Source organism: Phyllobates terribilis, unplaced genomic scaffold, assembly GCF_046119375.1.
Source record: "Phyllobates terribilis strain yellow unplaced genomic scaffold, ASM4611937v1 Scaffold_2__4_contigs__length_985480577, whole genome shotgun sequence".
Classification (NCBI taxonomy): domain Eukaryota; kingdom Metazoa; phylum Chordata; class Amphibia; order Anura; family Dendrobatidae; genus Phyllobates; species Phyllobates terribilis.
In genome coordinates this window covers 660,907,813-660,932,013 of record NW_027362762.1, presented here as the reverse complement: position 1 = coordinate 660,932,013, position 24,201 = coordinate 660,907,813, and positions in this window count along the sequence as shown.

The window sequence follows — 24,201 nt, the reverse complement described above, 5'->3', positions numbered from 1 at the left end:
TTTAGACACCGATTTGCTGTTCAAAATAGTTACCGACAGGCCAGGTATTTAAAACTGTGGTTTCTCTGTCACATGGATCACATATAATTGTGCTGAAAATGCTGCCATTTTTGGCCTCCATTCAAATTTTTTTTCAGTGTTTCAGCAAAGTTTTTGGCACCAGTTTGCTGTTCAAAATAGTTATCTACAGGCCAGGTATTTAAAACTGTGGTTTCTCCATCACACGGATTACATATAACTTTGCTCCAAATTCAGCCATTTGTAGTGAGCATGGAAGATATTGTCTTCCATTTAAAATGGGCAAGGCACGTGGCAAGGGACGGGGAAGTGGACGTGATGGTGATGGTGCATGCAGAGGCTGAGGCCGAGGCCGTGGGCAAGCTGAAATTGTGCCACAACAAACTCCCACATCTTCTCGCCTGACCTTCCTGTCCCAATTACTACGGGACCGCAGCACACCACTATTGAACCTAGAGCAGTGTCAAAAGGTTGTTGGTTGGATAGCGGATAATGCTTCCAGCCACTTTGCCACCACCACAACCACCCTGTCTTCCACACGGTCAAGTCTCAGCAGCCGTGAGTCTGGACCGCATATTCCTCACCCTGATCCTCCTTCCTCCCACCATGCCGAGTGCCTGAAGACAACTGATTCCACACTTGGACACACTGAAGAGCTGTTCACTTTTCCATTTATAGATTCGGGCCTTACGCCCAGTCCACTTGAAGCGGGGAGGGAGGAGATCGCATGTAGCGATGCCCAAATATTTGAGCAGCCACGGTCACACGAAGGTGACGGTGGGAAAGTGTCACAAGAGGTGGACGATGGTGAGACACAATTGCCAGAAAGTCTGGAGGAGGACCAGGGTGCGGAAGTGGAAGACGAGGTGGTGGATGATATAGTAACTGACCCAACCTGGCAGGAGGATATGTAGAGCGAGGACAGCAGCACACAGTAGGAGGGAGGCAGAGCACCCCAACAGGCCGGAAGAAGCAGTGTAGTGGCCACAGACAGAAGGCAGGCAACTGTTCAACGTAACACCAACACGAAGGAAGTTGCCAGTACAACTGTTAGGTCTTCCCGAGTCTGGTTGTTTTTTAAAGACTCTGCCGATAAATCCAAAAAGGCCATTTGCACCACCTGCCAGGCCAGCATCAGCAGGGGTGGCAAAACCAGCAGCCTGACCACCACCATCATGATCAGGCACATGGCAGCAAAGCACCCGACTTTGTGGGCCGAACCCCAGGGTCCAGGAGCAGTGTCTGCGGGTGGCACCATTGCTTCTTCAACTGTTGTGCATGCAAGCCAATCCTCTGTCCACGGTGCATGTGAAGATGCCTCCTGCCCTGCACCTGTCGTTGCACACTCTCAAGAAGTAGCATCAGAAAGCACGTCCTTGTCCCAGCGCAGTATTCAGTTGTCCATACCGCAGTCCTTGGAACACAAGCGCAAATACGCAGCCAACGCCCCACAGGCCACACTACTAAATTCCCACATTTCACGACTGCTTGCGCTTGAAATGTTGCCTTTTAGGCTCATGGAGACGGCGGCGGCTGTCCCTCGGTACTCGGTCTCCAGCCGCCACTATTTCTCCTGATGTGCTGTCCCTGCATTACACAAGCACATGTCCCAAAACATTAGCCATGCCCTCAACAACACAGGTACCGGGAAAGTCCACCTAACCACGGACACGTGGACAAGTGCTTGTGGGCAGGGACAGTACATCTCGCTGACTGCACCCTGGATTAACATAGTGGAAGCCGGGACCCGGTGGACCCACATCAGTCACAAGTTGGAAGCACTGCAGCACTGCCTTGGCCAAGCGGCAACAGGCTATGCTGAAGCTAATATACTTAGGTGACAAACCACACAATGCTGAAGAGTTGTGGGCAGCTCTGAAAGAGCAGGCAGATCTGTGGCTCACACCGCTGAACCTACAGCCAGGCATGGTCGTGTGTGACAATGGCCGGAACCCGGTGGCGACTCTGAGGCGAGGCGAGCTCACACGTGTACCATGCCTGGCCCGTGTGCTTAACCTTGTGGTTCAAATCCTACCCGGAGCTGCCGGATCTGCTCTTTAAGTATTCCGCCTGTCGGCCCATTTTAGAAAGTCACTTACAGCTTCCGCTGCCCTTGCCGTGTTTCAGCAGCGTTTGCAGCTTCTGGCTCACAGACTGGTGTGTGATGTCCCAACGCATTGGAACTCTATACTGCAGATGTTGGGAAGGATTTGTGAGCATAAGAGGGCAGTTGTTGAGTACCAGCATCAACAAGGCCGTCGGTATTCAGTTCAGACTCTACACATAAGACCTCAGGAATGGACATGGATGTTAGACATATGTACCATCCTTCAAAACTTTGAGGACCCCACCAAGATGGTGAGCGGCGATGACGCCATAATTAGCATCACCATCCCACTTCTCTGTCTTCTAAAATGCTCTCTGCTCACAGTCAAAGAGGATGCATTGCAGGTGGAGCACGATGAGATGGAGCAAGGAACCATACAGCGTGATTACACACAGCCCAGCCTCATCTCATCCTAAAGTGGATTGGGTGACAATGAGGAGAGGAGGAGGAAGAACAGGAGCTAGTTTTCTGCGCTATAGATGGTACTACCTGCACAACTGTCATACCGTCTTTTCAGCGTGGATGGCCAGAGGACAGAGAGGAGGAGGAGGAGGAGAGCATGGTCAGTCATCTTCTTGGTGAGAACATGGAAGTCTTGCCTGTTAGCAGTCTGGCACGCATGGCTGAGTTTATGTTACACTGCCTTTCCCATGACCCTCGTGTTCTAAAAATTTTGGATGACAGTCATTACTGGTTGGTGACACTTCTAGACCCACGCTACAAGGAGAACTTTATATTTCTTATTCCTGAGGCGGACAGGTCTACAAAAATGGGGCAGTACCAGAAGGCCCTTTTTGCGGAACTATTAAAAAAATTCACATCTGAAAACGCTGGCGGCAAAGGTCACAGTTCTTTGGACAACCAAGGAGTACAGATGAGAGAGACACAACTTCAATCCAGCAGAGGCAGGGGAACACTGTCAAAGTTCTGGGAGAATTTTCTCAGCCCCTCCCATCGCACAAGCCATGAGGCGCGGGTACTCTCTCAAGAAGTGCAAAGTTTGGGAAGATGCTGAGGGAGTACCTTGCCGACTGTACCAACGTCCTCCGTGATTCCTCTGTGCCTTATAATTATATTGGGTATCCAAGCTGGATACGTGGAATGAACTGTCTCTCTACGCCTTGGAGGTCCTGGACTGCCCTGCCGCCAGCGTTTTATCAAAGAGGGTTTTTAGTGCCCCTGGTGGAATTATAACTGATAAGCGCATCCGCCTGTCAACTAAAAATGCTGACAGGCGGACTCTTATAAAAATGAACAAGTGCTGGATTGGGCCAGACTTCTCAACACCACCAAATGATAGCAGCGTAACATGAACTCAAATCCAGTGTCTTTTTTTGGGAGGTGTATTCTTAAGCACCTCTTCACAACCACACATGGGTATACACTTCCTGATTTTGGCTATTTTCTCTTGTTCTCCTCCTTCTCCTCATCCTCATCCTCCACCACCATATCACCAGGGAGACCGTGGTCCGTGATGCAACACCCACATAATTTTTTTAAAGGGTGTATAAGATGCCCGTAAAAAAATTTTTTAAACAGTATGTTAATGTATACCCCCTAGGGGTAAATGTTTGTCAGCCTATACACTTAGTGCATGGGCAATACAAGTATGGGAGACCCGCTCCTTTCTAATGGGAACATTTTTTTTATGAGGCCCTCCTCCACGTCTCTTTCAAGGGGCATTGAAGTGCCTCCAAATTTTTGGCAGCCCTTGCATTCACTGCATAGGCAAACACAATGGGAGACCCACTTCCTAATAATTGGAACCTTTTTTTTCAGGAGGCCCTCCTCTACGTCTCTTCCAAGGGGCATTGGAGTGCCTCCAAATTTTTGGCCACCCTTGCATTCACTGCATAGGCAAACACAATGGGAGACACACTTCCTAATAATGGGAGCATTGTTTTCAGGAGGCCCACTGACCTCCACGTCTCTTCCAAGGGGCATTGGAGTGCCTCCAAATTTTTGGCAACCCTTGCATTCACTGCATAGGCAAACACAATGGGAGACCTACTTCCTAATAATGGTAACATTGTTTTCAGGAGGCCCTCCTCTAAGTCTCTTCAAAGGGGTATTGGGGTGCGTCCAAATTTTCAAAGTGGTATTGGGGTGCGTCCAAATTTTGGGCAGCCCTGCCACTCACTGCATATGCAATAACAGTATAGCAGACCCACTCTTTAGTAATGGGAACAATAAAACATAGCCGGCTGATGGCTCTCTAAGAATAGTCAGGGCTGACTGCTGGCCCTTTAAGAATAGTAAAGGCCGCCTAATGGCCCTATAAAAATAGGCTTTGTGACTTTCAGAGTCCCTCCTTCATAAATGAAACACAATGTGTCTGATGATATGTCACACACTACATGGCCAGATAAGGTTGTAAAATGCTAAAATGACATTTCCTGGTGAATACATTTGTCACTGTTGAAAGCAATGCAAAAGTGCAAAAATGCATCAAAAACACATGTGAACATAGCCCAAGGTGTGGAGGACCATTTTTGTTTTTGTTATTTATTTTGCTTTATATACAAGTCATCACCCTGGAAAGGATGTTCCTTAACATATTTCCCAGGAAAAATTAATTTTGGTTTCGTTTTTGTATGTTTTATTGTGAGTCCATAAAAGTGGCGTAATACCTCTGACAACGTTGTTGACAGAAGTGACCTGGGAGTCAGAAATGCTTCCAGGGGTCTTCCCCATGCTGTTCCCATGCCATTTGAGCACTGTTCCCATCGATTTGGACAATTTTTAGGCCTTCTGCAGATTTCCGGGGGGAGCCGCCTGAAAAATGCTCGAGTGTCCCATAGACTTACATTGGGCTCGTTGCTCGGGTTGAGCACCCGAGTATTCCAATGTGCTCGACCCGAGCATCGAGCACCTGAGCATTATAGCGCTCGCCCATCACTAGTGCCGAGTACTCTTAAACAGCTAATTATGGCATCATCGTTGCTCACCATCTTGGTAGAGTCCTCAAAATTTTGGAGGATGGTACAGATGTCTGACATCCATGTCCACTGAGGTCTTATGTGTGGAGTCTGACCTGATTACTGACGGCCTTGTTGATGCTGGTAGTCAACAACTGCCCTCTTCTGCTCACAAATCCTTCCAAACATCTGCAATGTAGAGTTCCAAAGCGAGTGGACATCGCACATCAGTCAGTGAGCTGGAAGCTGCAAACACTGCTGAAGCACGGCAAGGGCGGCGGAAGCTGTAGCTGACTTTCTAAAATGGGCACACAGGCGACCTACTTTGTCAAGCAGATCTGGCAGATCTGGCTAGGTTTTGAGAAACTGCTGAACCACGATGTTAAGCACATGGGCCAGGCATGTGTGTGAGTTTGCCTCGCTTCAGAGCTGCCACCAGGTTCCGGCCATTGTCACACACGACCATGCCTGGCTGTAGGCTCATTTGTGTCAGCCACCGATCTCCCTGCTCTTTCAGAGCTGTCAACAACTCTTCAGCATTGTGCGGTTTGTCACCTAAGCTTCAGCACAGCATGTTGCCGCTTGGCCGAGGCAGTGCTGCAGTGATTCTAGGTTGTGACTGATGTGATCATTTTGGAGATGGAGGCTGATGAGGAGGGGGAGGTGCAAGAGCTGTAGAATGTGGGGGAAATCCTGATTAATCCAGGGCCTGCAATCCACGGCGTCGGGAGGACGTGTTCCATCCTAAGGTTCGACTGGGTCCCGGCTTCCACTATATTAACCCAGTGTGGCATCAGCGAGATGTATCGTCCCTGCCCAAAAGCACTTGTCCACGTGTCCGTGGTTAGGTGGACTTTCCCAGTAATTGTGTTGTTGAGGGCATGGCTAATGTTCTGGGACACGTGCTTGTGTAATGCGGGGACAGCACACCAGGAGAAATAGTGGCGGCTGGGGACCGAGTACCAAGGGACGGCCGCCGCCATCAGGTTGCGGAAAGCTTCCATCTCCATGACCCTAAAAGGCAACATTTCAAGCACAAGCATTCCCGAAATGTGTGAATTTAGTAGTGTGGCCTGTGGGGCGTTGGCTGCTTATTTGCACTTGTGTTCCAAGGACTTGGGTAGGGACAACTGAACGCTGCGCTGGGACAAGGACGTGGACGTGCTTGCTGATGATGCTAGTTGAAAGTGTGCAATGACTGGTGCAGGGTTGGAGGTATCTTGGCTTGAGCCATGGACAGTGGGATTGGCGTGCAAGCACAACAGCGTAAGAAGCAGTGGTATCACCCGCAGACACTGTTTCTGGACCCTGAGGTTTGGCCCTCTTAGTCGGGTGCTTTGCTGCCATGTGCCTGATCATGCTGGTTGTGGTTAGGCTGCTAGTTTTGCTACCCCTGCCGATGCTGGCCTGGTAGGTAGTGCAAATCGCCTTTTTTGGAGTTATCTGCAGAGTCTTTAAAAAGCACCGAGATGCTCGGGCAAGTACCGAGTAGTGGCAAGCACGTTCGCTCATTACTACCCCCTATGCTTATAATACTGGTATATCCAGTTTCACCCTTTTGTCAACTAAATGTAACTCTACTGCTGTTATGATTTCCCTTATTAATTATATATTTTCCTTCACAAACCCTAATTAGCATAGGAAACAGGGACATTATAAATGCTTTTCTAAAACATTTATTTAACTGATTAACGTTATACAAGGCTGGTTAGGCAGGGAATGTACTCATATGTAGGTGAATGCAGCTGGGTTGGAGGGCATGGGGGACCTGACAGGTTCCCTTTAAGAGGTAAAGTTTCTCCCTGTGGAGAGTGCCAAGTTTGGGTATGGAGACCTGTAATCCATGTGATGCTCCTCTGGGAATTTAAATATGACACAAGTCATGTCCCTCATCACACATAACCTCTAATAAATGTAATAGGAAATTGTTGTCATCTTTAAACAAACTCTTCGTTACAATATGTGCAATGTTCAAGAGTACTAACTGTATATACTGAAATTAATGGACATCCATTAATTTTTATGAGTGGTGCACAATTTGTCACTTACTTCACTTATCAGCCAATTATGCAGGCTCCCAGCAGTAGGGAAAGCAGGTTTATCAGGCTTACGCAGTCTGAAAAATGATTGTCAATAACAGAAAGAATAATGGACCTGATTCAAAGTGCTTTCACCAGTTTTCTGCAGTGTCACCAAATTTTAGCACAACTAGAAGTTGCAAAACATTTTTACGACTTTTGGCATTTTCATGCCAGTCTCGGCTACCTTCCCCAAAGTGGTCAGAATTTGGACAGGATGGAGTGTAATGAGGCCTGCCCGGCAAATTCATCAAAATTTATGCCACTTTAGTACCTGACTAGAGTGACTAGAGTGACATTTATGGTGGAGATGCACGACAGTTGTAGGATGCACCTATTAATGAATTAGGTGCATCTTACTCTAGTGGTACCTTCAATAATAAAGCACTCCCATCAAAGTTTATATCCACTTATTATATTGCAGTCATCATATTATAAGGCACTATGTACTTACAATTGCTCATTTTGCCTTTCTACCCAGCTAATTCTCTTTTCTCTTCTTTATGTATCTATCCATCCCTCTTCAACTCCTGACACAGATGCTCCCTCCTCCCCCTGCCAGGGACTTTTGCAGTGATTCATGACTCACTAATACAAAGAAAATTGACCTCCTGTTTCTACATAGGGCTTAGAAGGATTCAGCTAATTAGTTTTTAATCACTGGGTAGAAATGCTAAATGAGCAATTGTAAGTGTGCAGTGCTATATAATATGATGACTGAAATATATTAAAAGGATAAAAATTTTGATGGGAGTGCTTTTTAAGAATGGCGTGCACAACGCCAGTCTTAATGAATTGTGCCCAATGTCTTTAAAGGGTTACTGTAGGTGAAAACTAAAAAGTTAGCCTTTGGCCAAAGTATTGAAGCTTTATATGTACCTAAATTTTGAATAAACCTAAATGGTGCTATTACAGAGGTTCTCTGCTGTCACCTACAAGCATAACAAATCATCTGCATGGTAGAACTTCCCCATCGTTTCCTCCTCCCAACTTAGCTCAGGAATAAAGACACACAATGGGGGGTCAGAACTTGGATGCCCATAGCCATCAATCACAGCATAGTAATCATTTTACCAGGTCAGTTTAAGAAATTAAAGTAGATCTGTGACTTGTCCTGTGCAACATGGACAGTTCTACCCCAAGTTAAATTGGTTTTAATGCATGCACAAAAACTCCGATGACAAGCAATGAAGTTTTTTTCTCAAGTTAGATCTCTCTTTTAAAGAGAACGTAATGTGTCAGTAGCTATAACAAAATTACCTGCACTCTCCTGGGCATTCTGCACCCTAGTTTGAGCCAGTGATGTTTACCAGCTGTTGTTTTGTGCCTTTTTTAGTTTTATTCTACACAGATGCAGTTTATTGGAGTCATCATTCCCTTCGGTTCCTCCTCTGCTTGCAGATCTGGAGTTTAGACTGTATCCTGGTTGTGTGAGGTTTTCACAAAACCCGTCTTTGTTCCCCGTACTGCACACAGTCACATGACTTAATTGCTACCAACTCTGTATTTGTTTTTTCAAGTTTTCGGAAATATTTTTTAATGCTTTTTTCTCTGAGGGACTCTGTAAAAGTCTAAAAGGAGGTGGCTGATAAGTTCCAGTGATTGATTTTTCGGCACAAAATGTATGTTTGTTTATACAACTGTGCTATTTGCTATTTAATGTAAGTAGTACTGCGCAGGATGTAGACTTAACCCATAAATCAGTGACAAAAGTACAGATGACATGCTGTATAACAGAATTACATTTATTTTCTTATAAGACATCACCTTCTGCTCCGAATATTGTCCAATCACTACGCACCTTTCTCTTACACCTATTGTTTAAATCAGGTTTCTGTGTCACATGTATAGCATTTTGAAAAAAAAATGGCAATATCACCAGGTTTTTGCAATGTAATCTGAGAGCATCATGATGTAGGTGAAGACACCCTGATTTCTGTGATGTTTCACTCACTGGGCTTTATTTTGCAGTTTCAATACAATCAATGTTCTGTAAGCAGATTTTCACTACAGAACAACTGTCCTCGTGCCTCCTAGTCCAACCATTGTGCCAGCATTGATAAGCAGCTTTCTGTCACTATGTAACAGGCAGGATGGCTGTGGCTGAGGGTCGCATCAGCGCCTCACCACTCTACAATAAAATGGAGATCCTGGCTGGGTGTGTGTTGTGTGTGCTATTGCCTTAGTAATACACCTCTGCGGACCGCATGCTGCCGCTTGACATGGCAGGCTAAGACCCAATGAGGTAGAAATGAATGAGGGAGTCCAAAAACAAACTTTTCTTTACTGAACAAACTGATGAGAAATATATATCTCAGATAGCAGACACTTAAAGAATACTTCTGCACAATCCAGAGGCAGGAGATTCTCGGTTACATGTGGACGGTTACACAGGGCTCAACATCTGAGTTCTGATAAATCTGCAACAAGGAAAATTGTGATTCTATCATAATTGCTGCACCCAATAAACTAAGTGATACATCCCTGGAATGAGGCTTTCTGTCCCTACTTAATGCTGCTGTCACATTACATTGGAAAAACCTGCTGACAGATTCCCTTTAATAAAAATATAAAATTAGTAATCTTGCAAATTTCAAACTGGCCACTGGGACTTTGCTAGACTCATAGGCCTCAATTAATCAAGACAAGTATTCTTCATGCCAGTCTTGATTAGGGATTGTGCTGGAGTCAGCTGCACCTGCTTCATTAAGAGGTGCAAACCTCTTAATGAATCAGGCGCATCTAAAAAGTGGCGTGCGCCTGTCACGGGTGTGTCAGAGGTGACAGACAGTCGCCCTGCAATGGTTTGCAGGAGATCTCCACGTTTGGCAATGCAGACAGAAGCCTAGATAGGAGGCTGTGTTTAGGACCCAGCGACTACCTCCCTTTAGTCTGGGTGTATATATACCTAGTGTGTCTAGGTAGGCGTCGCCGGTTATACTAATTTCTACTTGGAACTTGGCTGAAGCAGCATCACGTCCTCTCTGGAGTCTTTAGGCCGTGTGCCCTGTTGGAGTTCTTCTAAAGCTGAGTTGTTTCCCTGTGTTGTCTTCCCTTTTAGTCTTTAGAGTGCTAGCAGAGGTTGACTAGTGCTCATCTCCTTCCACCCCCAGCTATAGCCTTATGCCAGGGATAGTAGGGCGAGGCACGTGATTGGCGACAGCAGCGGAGGCTGTATAGGGACGTTAGGGAGAGACAGGGTTACGCTAGTCCAGATTAGGAGGTCACCTCTTCCCCCTGCCTCTGTGCATTTCGTAATAATTGTTATTCCAGTCAGAAACTGGAGTAAGATTTCTTGTAGAAGGTACGCCACAGCTCATCATGAATTAAAGAAGCTATGGTGTCTTCCCCCCTCCATTTCACCTACAAAATGTTTGCACTATTTAAAGTGATTTAAGCCAGAATTATTCTAGCGATATTGCTATTATTAATCAGGACCATAGTTCCTGTACTTTCTGTAACATACCTGGTGGCGGGCTTGCATGGTGCACCATCTCTCAGTATGCAAGATCGCAAACTTGATCTTCAGTCCAGTTTGCTAGCCTGGCTTCTATTCATGCTGTCTGTTTGTCTCTGTTCTGACTGCTTAGGGCGGCGGCCCGGTTACTTCCTGTTTCTTGTAGCTGCTGTGGTCACACCCCTAATGCGTCCTCAGCCTATTGCTGTCTGTCATTGGATATTGCCTCTGATGTGCCAAGTCCCGTTCTGTTCTTGCCTATCCGCCAACCTGGGGCTGTATTCCCAGGCCTGTCTGAACTATCTCCTAGCCTGTTGTCTGTCCGCCTTCCTGGAGGCTGTATTTCCAGGCCAGTCTGAACACACTCCTAGCCTGTTCGTCCCGCCTTCTAGGGGCCGTATACCTAGATCTGTTATCTGTGTTTTCTTGCCTGTCTGTCCGCCTTCCTGGTGGCTGTATTTCCAGGCCAGTCTGAACACGCTCCTAGCCTGTTCGTCCCGCCTTCTAGGGGCCGCATACCTAGACCCGCTTCTGTATCTCGCTGCAGTGTCAGTTCTTGTCTGAACACTCTCCTAGCCTGTTACCTGTTTTTCTCTGTGTCCGTACCTTCCCTTTTCCTGCTGAGTCTGAACCCGCACCTAATTTCTACTCGTTTTCGCTGTACTTCCGTTTGTGAGTTTAGAGTCCACTCGCTACTTCATTGCAAGTATCTTGTGTGTATCTGGTTCTGCCTTTTCCTTCCAGTTTGTTCCGTGTGAACAGAGCCCTGTCCCCTCTGATCTGCCTTTGCTCACCGCTCCGGCGGTTTATCTCTGCTCTTCCTTGCTCACCGCTCCGGCGTTTCCTGCCTGTTTTGCCTTGCTCGCCGCTCCGGCGGTTCCTGCCTGCTCTGCCTTGCTCACCGCTCCGGTGGTTCCTGCCTTCTCTGCCTTGCTCACCGCTCCGGCAGTTCCTGCCTTGCTCACCGCTCCAGCGTTTTCTGCCTGCTCTGCCTTGCTCACCACTCCGGCGGTTTCGCTCTGCTCTACTTTGCTCACCGCTCCGACGTTTCCTGCCTGTTTTGCCTTGCTCGCCGCTCCGGCGGTTCCTGCCTGCTCTGCCTTGCTCACCGCTCCGGCGGTTCCTGCCTGCTCTGCCTTGCTCACTGCTCCAGCGGTTCCTGCCTGCTCTGCGCTGCTCACCGCTCCAGCGGTTTCTGCCTGCTCTGCCTTGCTCACCACTCCGGCGGTTTCGCTCTGCTCTACTTTGCTCACCGCTCCGACGGTTTCTCTCTGCTCTGCCTTGCTCACCGCTCCGGCGGTTCCTGCCTACTCTGCCTTGCTCACCGCTCCGGCGGTTCCTGCCTGCTCTGCCTTCCTCACCGCTCCAGCGGTTCCTGCCTGCTCTGCCTTGCTCACCGCTCCGGCGGTTCCTACCTGCTCTGCCTTGCTCACCGCTCCTGTGGTCCCTCTCTGCTCTGCCTTGCTCACCGCTCCGGCGGTTTCGCCCTGCTCTGCTTGCTCACCGCTCCGGCGGTATCTCTCTGCTCTGTCTTGCCCACCGCTTCAGCGGTTCTTCTCTGCTCTGTTAGTCTACCGCATCTGCGGTTCTGTTCCTGAGTCTCAGTCTGTACTGGACCCTATCCAGTCTGCACGCCAGCCGTGCTTGTCAGTACCCCCTGTCTGCATACCAGCCGTGCTTACCAGTACCTCCCCGTCTGTACGCCAGCCGCGCCTACCTATACCCACCAGTCTGTGTGCCAGCCTAACCTGCCTGTTCCTGTATTCCCCGGTGTGGATCAACAGCCGTGTCCGGGGTCTGACTTGGAGTAGCACCTGGTCCCTCTGCTCGGTTCCTCCCTGGTGCACGGCATCGTTAGCCATCATGCGACCTTGGACGGATCGGGTAGATACTTAGTTATGCCCCTCCAGGCACTCTCCGGTTCATGGCACAGTGGAATCACTAAATCATGCACATGCCAGTCAGTCCGGGCGTGTGCATAACACTTTCAGGTAGAGTTTTCAGCAGACTCCTTATCACCAGAGGCAGGATTAAAATGACAGGTAACACCTCTATACACAGCTGATAACTGACCCTGCTCACCCTTCCTTCACAATGACCTTTGCATACGCTGATTAGATATTTTAATACAGAAGATAGGGTAAGAGTCTGTTCATTATGGCTAGTGTTAATATATAAAATACAATTAACACAAAATCCTATCTTAAATAATAATTTCGTAATGACATATTACCATTTACAATATGTATCTGTAAAAGTATTACCGTATTTTTCGGACTATAAGACGCACCGGACCATAAGACGCACCCCAAATTTTAGGGTGGAATATAGAAAAAAATATATTTTTTTAGATGGGGTCCATCTTATAGTCTTAATAGGTACAGTATCTTACCTGGTGGTCGGTGGAGCGAGGGTCACAGGAGGCAGGGTCCTTTAGGAATCCAGTGCATGGCTGGGGGCCTGGCTGAGGCCCAGTGCATGGCTGGGGGCCTGGCTGAGGCCCAGTGCATGGCTGGGGGCCTGGCTGAGGCCCAGTGCATGGCTGGGGGCCGGGCCCTGGGCTTGGTGGAGGGCCGGGGCCAGTGTTTGCTGATAGGGGCCTGACTGAGGGCAAGGACTGGGGTCTGGCTGGTGCCGCCGAGGCCTGCCTGGGGACCGGGACCGGTGGTGGTAGTGGTGGCGGCAGCGGCAACAGCAAAGGAGGAGGAGGTGAGGTGTAGCGGGTGACTGGCTGGGGGCCGTGAGTGTCTGGCTGGGGTTAGACTGCGGGTCGGGGCGGTGAGCAGCGCAGGTTTCCGGTGTGCGCGGCCATCTTCCTGAAACTGTGGTCTATAGGAAAATGGCCGCCCGAGCTAAAAGTCAGCGCATTCGCCGGCTCGGGCGGCCATTTTCCTGTGGATCACAGCTTCAGGAAGTGACCGCGCACACCGGAAACCTGCGCCGCTCACCACCCCGGCCCACAGCCAGACACTGCTCGCATTCAGTCCAACCCGCACTGACCCCCAGCCAGACACCCGCAGCCCCCAGCCAGACACCCGCAGCATCTCACCTCCTCCTCCTTTGCTGCCGCCGCCACCTTAAAGGAGGGAGATCCCGCTCCACCACCACCGCAGGTACGCAATGTTCGGACCATAAGATGCACCCCCCATTTTCCTCCCAAATTTGGGGGAAGAAAAGTCCGTCTTATGGTCCGAAAAATACGGTAACTGCTACAGCTGCCTAGAAAACAAAATAAAGATATACAACTCATAAAGCAAAAAATAAAACAGTGCACACAAAATATTAATACAATTTATACACGTGGATCCTAAGAATAAATAATAAGATCCTGCTCCTAAAGCTATAATTAAACAAAATTACTTTAAAACCTCATTTTGACCATTCAAGGTGCCAATTCACGAAACTATTTCTGCCAGAAATATGAAGTAAAACTGTTTTAAATGTCGCAAAATGTTTGCACATATCATAGATTCGCCGTTTTAGAAAACTTGGCGGGTATCTAAATGACCACATCTGCACTTACCTTTACAATACAGCAAAAACAAAGTTAGCCCCAACTTCCAGAAAAAGTTAAATAAATGTGCTCGTGCACATTGCTGTGGATTCAATGCAAATGCAAACACAAAAGATGTAACAGCACTCTGCAACCTCTATGTAATATGTTAACATTATTTTAATTACTTTTCAATTCATTTACTGCTATATTTCTTCTAAAGTTATATAGATATAAATTTGACATCAGAGGTGGTCATAGACAGTGGAGGGCACTAATGCAAGAAAAGAATAGGGGCGGCTTGGTCTCTGATAGCTCATCAAAGAACATCTACCAGAAGTTCTGATTAAGAAATTTATTACGAAGTTGCTTTTGTTGAGGCTATATGATGCCTTCCTTACTGAGGGTTCTTGACCTACATTTTGATCAAACTGTGCGCTCAACTGTTAATTTTCAAATATATGACTTCAAAAAGAAATTTAGCAAGTACTATCAAAGAAAATAAAATAGATGTGCAGGTCCACCTTCGCTGTGGTTTTAGTGCAAAAGCAAACAATTACAAAATAAGCATAAAAATAGTGGTTCTTACCCAACATTTGATCAAACTGTGTGAGCCCATCTGCCATCAATAAGATGACCTCTTCAAATAGGAACTTACACTAACAAACTTAGCTCTTTTAGACCCAGGTCTACAAAATAAACCTTACATTTATTTACATACGAATTCACATTTCTGTAAGTCTTTTTCCCTTAATAATAAAGATCTTAATTTAAAAACTGCATTTTTTGTTTCCTTGTGTTATCTATCTTTGTCTAATATTTAAATTTGTTTTGTGATCTGAAACTTTTAGGTGTGAGAAACATGCAAAAGAATAAGAAATCAGGAAGGGGGCAAACACTATTTTACACCATTGTATTCTTATGGTGCCTAACTTATTCTCTAAGTTATAGCTATAACAGTACCACTTTAAACACCATTTTTTGTAGCATATACTGCTGCTGTGCTATTATTAACCTACCTTTTTGCACACTGGGCTTATGGCCAGTTTTTTGTGTTTTGTGATTCATCACCTAGTTTAACTTTTCCTGCCTTTTTAATTGTTTTTAATTTGTTTTTTTTTGGCTTGTGTGTTAATAAACATTTATTACATATATGGTGATCCTTGTATGCCCCCTTTTTTTCTTCTACTTCATTTTCAGATAGGACTTTCTCACTAGGTGATCGACATGTAGGTCTTTAGCATCCAAACAGGAGCTATCTTCCGGATGAAACCCTTCCACTTAATGAGAAAATGGAGTCACCGTCTGAATTTCAAGACTTGTTCCACCTCATACTCCTTGTCCTCCTTCAAGTCTACCTCAAAACTGTCCTGAGGACCCAGAGTCCCTTCAGACTTTTTAAGAAGAGAGACATGGAAGGATTTATTAATCCTCCATGCAACCGGGAGTTGGAGCTTCACCGTCACCGGATTAATGGTCCTGATTATCTTATACGGTCCAACAAATTTAGGAGCAAATTTTCTGAATGGAACTTTAAGACGCAGGATATCCAGACAAAATCTCCCACTTGCAAGATAGGAGCTCTCCTACGGTTGCAAGTTCTCTTGTTCCGATCACAAGTTATCAAAAGATTTCTTTTAACTTCTCTCCAAACTTTAGCCAAACGGGAAGAATATCTTTCCGCCTCTGGAAATGCAGACTGCAAACCAGAAAAATCTTTGAAAACCAGATGAAAACCCCCTCAACCAAAAAAGGTGAGGTACCAGTAGCAGTAGAGGTGTGGTTATTTAGTGCGAACTCAGCCAGAGGAAGAAAATCCACCCAATCCTCTTGATTAAATGAGACAAAACTGTAAAGTATTGTTCCAGTTACTGGTTCATTCTCTCCATCTGACCATTATTGTCAGAATGATACTCTGAGGAAAATGAAAGTTTAATTCTCAACCTAGAGAAAAAGCTAGCCACAAACTGAACCGCTCTATTGGAAATAATGTTTTTAGGAACACCATGTAGTTTAACAACATGAGAGATAAACAATGTAGCTGAACCCTTAGCTGTAGACAATTTTGGTAGAGAAACCAAGTGAACCATCTTGCTAAAATGGTCAACCACCACCCACAGCACAGTATGACCACCAGAATTAGGCAAATCCATGACAAAATCCATAAACAAGTGAGTCCAAGGTCGAGATGAAACCTTGTTAGGCAAAATAAATGCTGCCGGGGCCTTTCATGACGCTTTAGACCTGTCGCAAATCCTGCACTTACTGACATACTCTTGGCAAAATAGCAGGGAAGAGGGAGAGGGAAAAAAATATCAGCTCACCCGTTAGTAGACAGCTAGAGGCTCTGTGTTGGAGGTGATCCGACAGCTGAATAGCCTTGGTTCCAGGCAATCACTAGGAATATAGAGCAAGGAAAAAGAGAGCACCAGATATCCAGCGGATCTTCATTAAAATATAGCTTTTATTGGAAACGTATAAAAGCAGCCATGTCACAAGGACAAAACACGGAATACTAATCCACAGAGCATGGTAGTCCCAACACATTTCAGCTAAGTGTTAGCCTTAATCATGGGAACATGTGACATGGCTGCTTTTATACATTTCCAATAAAAGCTATATTTTAATGAAGATCCGTATCTGGTGCTCTCTTTTTCCTTGCTCTACTGACATACTCATCCACGTCTTTTCGAGCACTCTTTCACAAAAAGGACTTAGAAACAGCTCTCCCGGTGGCAGAGGAACCCAGATGTCCAGCCCATACTGAGTCATGTACTTCATTAAGAAAACCAGTGCCAATCGAGAAAGGCAAAAAAAAAACTTGCCTGGTGGCAAGCCCTCCCATGCACCATCCTGAGTTTCCATAATGCGCTGTCTGAGATCGATTTCCAAATCACCTACCACCACCCCTTCACCAAGAATTTTGACTGGATATTTGTCCCTCAACTCCGGAACTAAAGAATGTGTAAGGCATCTGCCTTAACATTCTTAGTACTAGGGAGATATGTCACAGATAAATCAAATCAAATAAAAAAGAGAGAGCACCGGGCCTGTCTAGTATTCAGGCACTTAGCAGCATCAACATATACTGTAGTACATTTTTGTGATCAGTAAAGACCGTTACTCTTTGCATAGACCCTTCCAACCAATGTCTCCATTCCTTGAAAGCTCTCTTAACCGTCAAGAGTTCCCGATTGCAAATATCGTAGTTGGACTCTGCTAGTGAGAATTTCTGTGGGAAAAAAACACAAGAATGAAAGTCATCTCTAGCTAATAATGAAGGAAAGACCATGAAAGACATAGATTCTGTGTGTAACACTCCCACGCTCATGTACACATTCTGAACCTTAGCAGTAAAATTACTTTGGGTAATGGTAGAATTATCAATTGAGAATACTTGAATAGGATGGCCGAGAGTTAAAACTATATACTCACACTCAATAGCAAAATCACTGTCAGTGAGATCTAAGGTGGAACCTGAGTTAACAAATGCAGAGGTGACTATAACTCTAGATTTGATAACCAAAGATACTTATAAAAAAAAAACAGTAGTATGCATGAGAGATAACTTCAAACTGTTAGGATCAGTGTCCTTCTTAATGTTTTTTCTTTTATAGTCTCTTTACCTTTAAGAAATTAATTTTTGTATTTGAAACACTGAATCATTACATAACCCGTTTGACCGCAATATCAACAAAAACAAGCAGGTGCTTCACATACAACTCCCTCCTTGGACCTTCTGCAGGCCCCAATTTGCATGAGTTCACCTGCCTCAATAGGATGAGAGGGAGTAATCACAGAAACAGTCTGAAATATGTCTTTATCCCTAAGACATTGGTCCATGCGCACCGCCAGAGACATAGCATCATCCAAGGACAACGGATAAACCATCATATCACAAATTTTTCTAGAGAGACCCTGACAGAATTGACTGCAGAGAGTTGGTCATTCCAGGAGGTCTACACTGCCTAGCGTCTGAACTGAGAGCAGTAGTCCTCCACTCCTCCACTTTATGATTTCCCTGAACCAACCTATGGATCATTGATTCAGCAACCACAAATTTATCTGGGTTGTCATAATTGAGCCCCAGAGCAGAGGAAAAAGCATCAATAGAGGAAAACACTGGAAAATCCTCAGACAAAGAAAATGCCCAAGGCTGAGGGTCTCCACGAAGCTATGACAGAACAATACCCACTCGTTGACTCTCTCCCCTGGACGAGGTAGAATGCAGATTAAAATACAATTTACATGAAGCAAAAAATATGGAAAACTTACTTCGGTCCCAGTCGAAACAGTCCAGTAATTTTACCTTAGGCTCAGATGACTGATTAGGGTGGAGTAGAACCTGTGGAGCAGTGGAAAATTTAAGCTGTTGTTGCTGCTTGATGTCTGCCACTTCCAAAGACAAAGACCGCAATTGCGCGGTCCAGGTATCCATGATGACTTCTCAGCACACAACAAATGGAGTGGGTTGGCGATAATGTTATGACTGACACAGCACATACCTATGGGTAACATATAAACCAGGGAGTCAAATCCCTAAATCTGACAGGTCCGTGTTCAGAGTAGGAAATGCCTTACACTGACTTTGGTCTGTCCCTCACTTATCGCAAAGGTTGGCACCCTAAGATAACACAATGGCGCCCCTACTGAACGGCGGCTTACCCTGAATGTCCTTAGCAGCTCCTAGGATCGCTAGAGAAGCAGTTCCCTAAGGAGTAAAGGAATCACACACAAAACTACTGCAACCAACACAAACTACAGCAAAGTGAATGAATCCAACAAAGTCTATCACCAGCAGGAAACACCAGTAGGCAAAGGTATTTAAAGCTGCACCCGACAGGTGATAGGACAGACAAACAGAGTAAATGAAAAACCTCGGTTACCCAAAACCAACAGAAACAAAGATAACAGAACTGAAACACCCAAAGAAAAGAATCCAAAAGCATGACAGTGCATACTACAAAAAAAAGCAAATGTACACATAAGTGGAACTGCTATGATTAATTGAGTTGTATACGCTGAATGGCATGTAGCAAAATGGAGCTCGATATGCAGGTTAGCACGTGGAACAGAGTAGAACAGGGGAACTGGATATGCAGAGATGGACCTTGGTTCAGCAGAGCTAAGTTTTTGGAAAGGCAGCTTAGAAGAGTAGAGCAGTGTGCAGACAGGCAATTTGGAATACAAAAGTCATGTATGCAAGCAGACACCATGGTAAAGCCGTGCCAAAAGTGTAGACAGGCACTTTGGAATAGTATATCCATGTAAGCAGGTAGGTACTTTGGTACAGCAGAGTCAGGTGTGGCGACAAGGACCTGTGGAACAGCAGAGCAAGGTACAAGAACAAGCACCTTTAGAACACCCAAGAAATGTGGATTTTTAGATTTGGGTTAGTCATAGGGCACAGCGTGCAAAAGTCCAGCACCGCAGTACCAGTGTTAATGGCCAACTGCCTGAATATTTAGATAATGCACCACCACTTGAGCTGGCCTAAAACATCTTTGGGGAGTGATAGAGGTAGACTCCAGGTTGCCATGGTAACCCAACACACGACCAGCAGAGAGATCTGGCCACAAGGAAAGGCAAAAGCAGAGCTGAAATTGGGACAGATTAGTAACAAGACCTTTTGTTTTAGTGCCCCTCCCAGAAAAGTATGTTAAATGAAGAGTAAGGATGCTTGGCATGACATTTTTTTACCAAAGTTAGAGCATCTCTCTTCAGGACCATACCTCTTCCAGTCAATCAAGTTTAGGAGATTTCCACAAACTTTCTTGAAGTCTAAAGTTTGGTTAATTTCCTATACCATGTCAAGTCAGCAGCGGAAGCAGGATGAGACTTGATCACAGAAAGATATGTGTAAACTATAGGGGATCTTCAAGGTGTAAAACAGTTTGAAATGGAAAGTGACCGGGTTAATTTGATCAGTAAATATAAATGGACCTTGGAGCAAGCTTTCATCGGGTAGTCTTAACACAAATGATTTTCATGGAAAGACAAACTTTGTCACCAAATTAGATGTTAAGAGTTGATCAATTGTGTTTACCTGCAGTTCTTTTTGATTTTGCAGATAGACTGAATTGTCCTGATGTCATCAATATCTTAACAAACTCTGTTTACTGTAGGAAATTGGACATTGAGAAGGTACTAAAAGATGTGGCTCCTGACCCAAGACTGTGACCAAAGATTATTAATCAGAAGACCGAGAAACTGAATTGTTATGAACAAATATAGGCAAGGAAACAAATCTAGCCAATATAGACAAGGAAACAAATCTGGCCAACAGACCTGGTGGGCATTGACGAAGATCCAAAGATATTATTTCATAGACTGGTGGATCCTCTCAGTTTGCCCATTATGTTGAGGGTAATAACAAAGATGAAGTCTAAGGAGACTGTAAAGATCTGAGATTGTGGGTTTTAATAATCACCTAGGCAGGTTAATGATGCAACAATATTTTATTCCTTACATCCATGGTAATACAGCAATTCCAGGTAAATGTCCAAAATACAATTGTTTCAGTCAGGGGTGGATTAAGAGTAGCAAGGGCCCCGGGCAGTTTAGAAGGCGCGGGCCCCCATCCCCCCCCACACACACACACACACACACACACACACACCTGATGTATCACATGTCACATGATCCCCTGTGATAGATCATGTGATAGTTCACGTGAAATTAATTTGACACAATGTTAATACATTAATTATAATAATTTTTTTTAGGCTGTGTGCCCACGATGCGTTTTTTAAGCGTTTCCGCAGCGGCAATTCTGCTGCAGAAATGCTTAAAAAACGCTTGGTAGAAGGTCTGCAATGTTCCACAATGATAATCCGCATGTGCTGTGCACATGCTGCGGAAATTTCCGCTGCGGAAAAATCCACAGCACAACCAATTATTTTGCGGAAGCGCGGCGTTTTCGCCGCCATTGACTTGCATTGGAATTCATGTAATCCGCATCACTGCATCTGTACATGCGGATTACATGCGTTTCAATGTGCGGATGGTACCCGGGTCTGGAGAGGAGGAGACTCTCTTTCGGACCAGGGTACCATGGAACCTGTAAAAGAAAAAGAATAAAATAAAAAATATACATTATACTTACCTTCTGATGGCCCCCCGTGTCTTTATCCGATGCGTCCAGGCTTGCCGGCAGCTCGCGGTAGACTAAAGGACCTGTGGTGACGTCATTTAGTCATGTGACAGGTCACGCGAGCACTGACGCCGGCAGGCCATCAGAAGGCAAGTATATATTTATTTTTTAATTTTTACCATTCTTTTACGGTCACACTATATAAATCCATGCCGGTTGCATGGATTTATATAGTGTGACCATGTTGTCAAGTACTTTTCCAAGTGATGCTAAAATCGCTTGGAAAGCGCTTGTCAACCCACATGCGGAAATGAATGTGAAGAACGCTTCACATCCACATGTCCCTGGCAGGAAAAACGCATGTAAAATCCGCATGTACAATCCGCCTGTACAATCCGCATGCGTTTTTTCTGCCAGGGAGATGCAGAAACGCTCAAAAAAAATCCGGAGCATTTCTGCATCGTGGTCACATAGCCTTACATTAATTGTATGGCTTAATATTGAGCACACGCAGCCATCTATACACAGCAGGAGGCCGCACGGTGCCATCTATACACAGCAGGAGGCCACACGTAGAAAACTATACACAGCAGGAGGTCGCACGTAGCCATCTATACACAGCAGGAGGCCGCACGGCGCCATCTATACACAGCAGGGGGCCGCACAGTGCCATATATACACAGCAGGGAGCCGCACAGCGCCATTTATACACAGCAAGAGGCCGCACGGTGCCATCTATACACAGCAAGAGGCCACACGGCACCATCGATACACAGCAGGAGGCCGCACAGCGCCATCTATATACAGCGGGAGGCCGCACGTAGCCATCTATACACAGCAGGAGGCCGCACGTAGCCATCTATACAAAGCAGGAGGCCGCACGGCGCCATCCATACACAGCAGGGGGGCGCATGGCGCCATCTATACACAGCAGGGGGCCTCACGTAGCCATCTATACACAGCAGGAGGCCCCACGTAGCCATCTATACACAGCAGGAGGCCGCACGGTGCCATCTATACACAGCAGGGGGCCACACAGTGCCATCTATACACGACAGGGGGCCGCACGGTGCCATCTATACACAGCAGGAGGCCGCACGTAGTCTTCTATACACAGAAGGAGGCCGCATGTAGCCATCTATACACAGCAGGAGGCCGCACGTAGCCATCTATACACAGTAGGAGGCCGCACAGCGCCATCTATACACAACAGGAGGCCGCACGGCTCCATCTATATACAGCGGGAGGCCACACTGTGCCATCTATACACAGCGGGAGACCACACGTAGTCATCTATACACAGCAGGAGGCAGCACATAGCCATCTATACACAGCAGGGGGCCGCACGGTGCCATCTATACACAGCAGGAGGCCGCACGGCGCCATCTATACACAGCAGGGGGCCGCACGGTGCCACCTATACACAGCAGGAGGCCGCACGGTGCCATCTATACACAGCGGGAGGCCGCACGTAGCCATCCATGCACAGCAGGAGGCCGCAAGGCACCATCTATACACAGCAGGAGGCCACACGGTGCCATCTATACACAGCGGGAGGCTGCAGGTAGCCATCTATACACAGCAGGAGGCCGCACGTAGCCATCTATACACAGCAGGAGGCCGCACTTATCCATCTCTACACAGCAGGGGGCCACACGGCGCCATCTATATACAGCAGGGGGCCGCACGTAGCCATCTATGCACAGCAGGAGGCCGCACGTAGCCATCTATACACAGCAGGGGGCAGAACGGTGCCATCTATACACAGCAGGGGGCCGCACGGCGCCTTCTATACACTGCAGGGGGCCACACGTAGTCATCTATACACAGCAGGAGGCCGCACAGTGCCATCTATACACAGCAGGGGGGCGCACGGTGCCAACTATACACAGCGGGAAGCCACATGGCGCCATCTATACACAGCAGGAGGCCGCACGTAGCCATCTATACACAGCAGGAGGCAGCACGTAGCCATCTATACACAGCAGGGGGCCGCACAGCGTCATCAATACACAGCAGGGGGCCGCACATAGCCATCTATGCACAGCAGGAGGCCACACGGTGCCATCTATACACAGCAGGGGGCCGCACGGTGCCCTCTATACACAGCAGGAGGCAGCATGTAGCCATCTTTACACAGCAGGAGGCCGCAAGTAGCCATCTATACACAGCAGGAGGCCACACATAGCCATCTATACACAGCAGGGGGCCGCACGGTGCCATCTATACACAGCAGGGGGCCGCACGGCGCCATCTTTGCACAGCAGGAGGCCGCACGGCGCCATCTATACACAGCAAGGGGCCGCACGGCACCATTTATACACAGCAGGAGGCCGCACATAGCCATCTATACACAGCAGGAGGCCGCACGGTGCCATCTACACACAGCAGGGGGCCGCACGGTGCCATCTATACACAGCAGGAGGCCGCATGGCACCATCTATACACAGCAGGAGGCCGTTGTAGCCATCTATACACAGCAGGAGACCGCACGGTGCCATCTATACACAGCAGGGGCCGCACGGTGGCATCGATACACAGCAGGAGGCCTCACGTAGCCATCTTTATACAGCAGGAGGCCGCACATAGCCATCTATACACAGCAGGAGGCCGCACGGTGCCATCTATACACAGCAGGGGGCCGCACGGTGCCATCTGTACAGAGCAGGAGGCTGCAAATAGCCATCTATGCACAGCAGGAGGCCGCACGTAGCCATCTATAGACCGCAGGAGGCCGCACTGTGCCATCTATACACAGCGGGGGGCCACACGGTGCCATCTATACACAGCAGGAGGCCGCACGGCGCCATCTATACACAGCAGGAGGCCGCACGTAGCCATCTATACACAGCAGGAGGCAGCACGTAGCCATCTATACACAGCAGGGGGCCGCACATAGCCATCTATGCACAGCAGGAGGCCACACGGTGGCATGTATACACAGCAGGGGGCCGCACGGTGCTCTCTATGCACAGCAGGAGGCCGCACATAGCCATCTATACACAGCAGGAGGCAGCACGTAGCCATCTATACACAG